Genomic DNA, 6,364 nt, shown 5'->3' with positions numbered 1-6,364 from the left:
TAAATCAATACTTATTTGCTTATTTCCCTGAAGCAATTTTTTTTTTTAATGTGGACAAACTGTTCTAAAACAGGTACACATTTTTAAACATACGTGGACTTTGGTGACATGAACAGTAGGTTTACATTTGAGAAATACTTTTTATTCATTCAATCATTTAGTCAGTGCATGGGTGGTTGGGGTAAGGGAGTGGAGGACAAATAGTAGAACCTGGAAGCCAGTGTATTGGAATGATCATGTTTGTAGCTCTCTGAATTATCAAGACCTAAAATAAGAAACTGAGCTAAGATTATTAAGAAACCCAGAAGAACAAACATGGAAGATAATTGACATAAAAGAGAAAATTAAAATAATCTGATGACCTAAGATTCAAGGTTGGGAGTGTTCAGGAAATTAAGAGAGAAAGATCTGAAGATATAAATGAGCAGTAAAGAGGATACATTACCTCCAGACCCACCAGAAGGAAGTCTACTAGTTGAGACAGTTTTCAGGAAAGCAGTACTCTTAGCCAAGCACCAGGTTCCAGTTAATTCAAGAAGTGAAGCGGGGATTTAGTAGGGCATGAGTGTGGGAAGATAAAGGAACCGGGTCATATGTAGAGCCTTACAGTGACCCCCTAAACCCATTAGCATTCACTCTCTATTCTCCCTCCCCACCTCCCCATTCCCAGCCGGAGGCAACCTTAACCAACCGTCTGTATCTAGGGATTTCCCCATTCTGGACCTTTCACATAAATAGAATCACAAAATACGTGGTGTTTTTTACTGGCTTCTTTCACTTAGCAGAATATTTTCAAGGTTCATCCGCATTGTAGCCTGTATCAGTTGTTGATTCCTTTTTATTGCCAAATAATATTCCCTTTCATGGATATAACACATTTTCACTATCCATTCATCAGTTGATAGATTTACGTCGGTTCTACTTTTGCTCTGTCATGAATTCATGTTCAGATTTTTGTGTGGATGTATGTTCTTATTTGGGGTGGCATCTATCTAGGAGTGGAACTGAGGGTCCATATAGTAACTATGCTTATCATTCTTTGGAACTGTCAAACTGTATGCTAATATGACTGTCCCATTTTATATCCTACCAGCAATATGTGAGGGTCTGGGGCTCTTTTTGACCACTGTGAATGGAGGCAAAGGGTCTGAGAAGGCATGTCTTAACTCCATGGTGTGAATCCCCTTGCAACCAATGAAGCTGGGGTTGAAAATCTAGAAGTGACATAATTTTAGACCCAATGCCTGCTTTTACTCTCAATCCTTATGGGGAATGGAAGAGTTTAGAGCAAATGTAAAGCTCACCTTATCCTGTTAATGAACATATGACTTTGGAGTAGTTGAATGGTACACAGCATCATGTTCTCCCCTACTTTCAGTATCTGTTAATGGGGCCAGCAGCTCAGGTTCATTATAACAAACACTTCTTAAAATTTTTTAAAATTTATTTATTTTTGAGAGAGAGAGAGAGAGAGAGAGAACACGAGCAGGGGAGGGGCAGAGAGAGAGGGAGACACAGAATCTGAAGCACGCTCCAGGCTCTGAGCTGTCAGCACAGAGCCCGACGGAGGGCTTGAACTCATGAACCGTGAGATCATGACCTGAACTTAACCGACTGAGCTCCCCAGGTGCCCCTATAACAAACACTTCTAATGCTCATAGTAATCTCGAAAAAATAGCTCTGGCCAATCCTGCTTTACAGAAGAGGAATCTGGTATACAAAGGCGTTTCACACAAGGTGCCCAACCACTGATTATCATCACTGGTTGGATAATTCCAGAGTCATTTCCACAATCTGTATCAGTACAAAGACCTTGAAAGCCGACCTGTAGTTTCCAAAACCAGGATAATTCTAAATAATTTTACTTTCATAGGTTTAGAAGTGGTTCAAAGCACCATAGCAATCATTGGTAATAGCATATCTGCGCACTGACGCAGAAACATCCATGAAAATGTTGTTAAGTGGCATTAAGTAGGGATGACTTAAATAATGGGAATAAGGTAAATTTATCATATTCCTAGCCACAGTGCGGAACCAAATTTCAAATGACTTACTTTGGCAGGTGGTTATTAAGTGTGGTTTGACGTAACGCCGTAAGGAAGAGAATGAGATAATCAATACCTCAAATGAGTGGGGAAGCTGGCCTGTTAATTGTGATTCACCTTTCTTCAAGAGGCTGTACATAAGTACAGTGTCCTCATTTGAAATCTATCTTTTAGATTGAAGCGAAACTATGATGTCCTTAGCAACGTATACAAAATGTCTAACGTGAAAAATACTAATGCATGATGGCCACCCATTTGGGAAACCAAAGAATATGTTATTTTTATTTTAAAAGAACTTCTCGAAAGTTGTAACTAATCAAAATAACTTAAAATAGGCTATTGAATATAAAAATTATGATAACAATAAATACTACGCAGTTGTTACACATCACTCTGTAGGAAAATCTTCAATGACAGAAAAATTGTTAACAATAAGTTATTAAATGAAAAATAGAAGCAGGTTGATTGGGATAGATAGAAATCTCTTGATGAAAAAATGTATCTTAAGAGAAGGACACTAAATGGTAACCCCCATTATCTTTGGATCTGGGGAAGAAGGCTACTTGGTATTTTTTTCCTTTTTTTTTCACATCAGCAATTTCAAAGTTTTCCATAAAGCATAGATAAAGGGAAAGTTAAATATTTTTTAAAGATAGAAAATTTCAAATTATTTTGTCAACATCCTTTTAAGTATTTTTTTAAGTAGGCTTCATGCCCAGCACGGAGCCCAAGGTGGGGTTTGAACTCATGACCCGGAGACCAAGATCTGAGCTGAGGTCAACCCTCAACCAACGGAGTCACCCAGGCACTGCTAAGTATTTTCTACTTATTTGGTTAGTTTTATAAAAAAAAAAGTCATCATATTGGGGAGCCTGCGTGGCTCCATCGGTTGAGTGACTTCGGCTCAGGTCATGATCTCGCGGTTTGTGGGTTTGAGCCCTGCATTGGGCTCTGTGCTGACAGCTCGGAGCCTGGAGCCTGCTTCAGATGCTGTGTCTCCCTCTCTCTCTGCCCCTAACCCACTTGCATTCTATCTCTGTCTCTCAAAACTAAGTAAGCATTAAATTTTTTTTTAAGTTGTCATATAGATTAATATTTAGAGAACAGTACTCTCTGGATTAAAACATCTTCATCTTTACCACGATAGGTATGATGAGTAAAATTAAATGGAAAATTGGAACTGAGAAAATGTATCGTTTTTATTTTACAAGCACATAAAATGTAAAAGGAAGCATGTGAATTATAATCTCTTGAATTTGTGGAAATGAGACAAATAGCTTATTCTTAGGAAAAGCTCAATTAGTAAACCAAAGTGATTACACTACTGTTTCATGTATAAGCCATTCAGTTACTTCTTTCCAAGGAAAGGGAAGAGGAACAAACTTTTGTGATCCAAGCCTGCCCCCTGGTGCTTGATCTGTACCTGCTGGTGAAAATCCCAAATCCAGCAGCGCCCTCTTTCAAAAACTGCTCAGGAGTAACTTGTAAGCAAAAATACAATAATCCTGAAGGCAAACTTTCCTGTAGTGCCCCAGGCATCTCCATTAGTGGCTCCAAACCGCCATGTGTGCTTAAAGATAAAATAAAAAGTTGTGCGAGTTATAACGGGACCGTAGAAACCTAAATCAGGTAAATGCTAAAATATTCTGAATGTAGGAAATAAAGAATTAGAGACTTGGCAAATTTAAGGAGAATCCTTTATAGGAAATAATGTGATCGGTTTTATTCACCAGGTGCCAAGAAGAATTGTTTAAGCATCTTTTAAAAAGTCTATCAAGTCTTGAATACCCAGTAAAATACATAAAGAGGCTGTCTATTCCTAATGTTGATCAAAGTATTTTTTGTCAACCTCTGAAAAATAAGTAGCAGAGGAATTCAGAGAGGAGATTTGAAATGGGCCTACAAAGTGTAAGAGTTGAAATAATATGGTATTTGTCTTTTTCTGACTTATTTCACTTAGCATAATATTCTCTAGCTCCATCCACGTTGTTGCAAATGGCAAGATTTCATTCTTCTTTTTTTAATTTTTTTTAATGTTTTATTTATTTTTAAGACAGAGAGAGACAGAGCATGAGTGGGGATGGGGCAGAGAGAGAGGGAGACACAGAATCCGAAGCAGGCTCCAGGCTCTGAGCTGTCAGCACAGAGCCCGACACAGGGGTCGAACTCACGAACCGTGAGATCATGACCTGAGCCGAAGTCAGACGATCAACTGACTGAGCCACCCAGGTTCCCCAAGATTTCATCCTTTTTATGCCTGAGTATGTATACACACACACACACACACACACACACACACGCATACCATAATACATATCACATCTTCTCTGTCCATTCATTAGTCGATGGACATTTGGACTCTCTCCATAGTATGGTTATTGTTGGTAATGCTACTGTAAACATTGGGGCGCATGTATACCTTTTTGATTAGTGTTTTTGTATTCTTTGGGTAAATACCTAGTAGCGCAATTACTGGATTGTAGGGTAGTTAATACGTTAAGACGGGAGGACACATTTCTTCTTCCATAGGAGCCGATACTTATAGGAAGGATATATAAGGAGGCCAGGAACGTGTGTGATGAGGACGATGTCTATAGGGACTCAGGACAATGTCTATAGGGACTCAGTTTAGGTGGTTGAAAATTGGACTCAACAATAGTACCACCACCCTGAGGGGCAAAAGTAAGAACACCTAACCCACACTAACCTCATTGTATGTCTTTTGTGATGGCTGTAAACATATTTATGAATGTCAACATGAATCACATAATTTCATCCTTTTTCTGAAATACTGAAGCCGGAGTGTTAAATTTTACAATTTTGTCACAAAATGAATTAACCACTGTTACCATTATTGTTCAAAAACACTGGGGACAACTTGGGGTCATCTAGAACAGCTAATTTAAACAATCATTAAGAAGACTGATTAGGGGCTCTTAAAAGTCTTCAGAAAAAGGTCTATGTGTTCCTAATATCTCAAGAATTTGGCAATTGTGAATAAGACTACATTTAACATGGGCGTTCAGGTACTGCTTTAAAATCCTGGTTTCAATTCTTTCGGATACACGTCCAGAAGTGAGATTGCTGGATCATAGGCTAGCTCTATTTTTAGGTTTTTACTGTTTCCCATCATGGCTGCTCCATTTTGCATTCCCGTCAACAGTACACGGAGCTTCCCTCTTCTTTACATCCTTGCCAGCACTTACCTTTTGTGATTTTGACAGTCATCCTACCAGTGTCACGGGTGCATGAGTACACCCCAACTCATGAAATTGTATATATTGAAAATCCATGGGGTTTTGTCTCTGTATTGCACCTCAGGAAAGCTGTTTTACAAAAGGATTTATGCGAAACCAGATTTAAAGTTCCAATGGCAGAGAAGTGAAATTAGAACCAACAGGAAAGCCCGTCTAACCTTTTCCTTCATTTTCTTGCGAGCTTCAGCTCACGTTGTTATCAAAACACCACAACAAACTTATTGCTTCCATCAGTGAGTACAATCACGTACTACCCACGATGCCAAAGATGAGACGAAACCAACTATTCACCTAAAATCCAGTAGTATGCAAGAAATGGCTAGAATCACAAATAAGAAACAATTTAGTGAATTTCAGGGTTGAAAGGAATTTAAGTATTAAGTTATCCCACTTTATTGCTTTAATTTACTTATAAGAAAACAGCCCCTGAAAATGTTAGCGGTTTCCAGTCACAGAGACAGAAGCAGAGCCAGAAATGGGATGAACAGCCGCCCAGAAACCTCCCTGCCTCTGCCCCTCCCACCCAGAACATTTTATTGTAAAATAAAAAAGTTCCCACCGATCCATCAAAGGTTTGTTCTTCTACCTGTGCACTGAACCTGTCCTCTCTCTAGGTCTTAGATGCCTTCATTGTTGTTTCCCCCCCACACACCCTCCACCTTTTACCTAGATCCTTCTCCCTTTGTGTTTAAATAAATCCAAGTCTTCAGTATCTAAAATAAAAATAAAATAATCTCTCCCTCCAGCAGGCATACTCCACCAGGCACTGCCTTACCTTCCTGACATCTTCCTAACCATTTGTCTTGAAAATAATTGTGTCTCTTGCCAGTCTTGATTTTTTTTTCACCTCCCACCCGCTTTTTTGTCTAGGACGATATGTTTCCTTTCTCGGTGTCTTCCCATAGCTCTTGCTACAGTCAGCAATGACTTCAGTGTGGTCCTAAATCCAGTCAAGCGTTTTTAGTTGTTCCCTCACTTGACATTCCAGCAACGTCCAGCCTTCCTCAATGACTAACTGCACCTTTTTACAAACACTCCATTCTTTTCACTTCCAACCTCCGC

This window comes from Felis catus, chromosome C2 (assembly GCF_018350175.1).
Source record: "Felis catus isolate Fca126 chromosome C2, F.catus_Fca126_mat1.0, whole genome shotgun sequence".
In the NCBI taxonomy this organism is placed as follows: domain Eukaryota; kingdom Metazoa; phylum Chordata; class Mammalia; order Carnivora; family Felidae; genus Felis; species Felis catus.
This window is presented reverse-complemented; position numbering follows the sequence as displayed.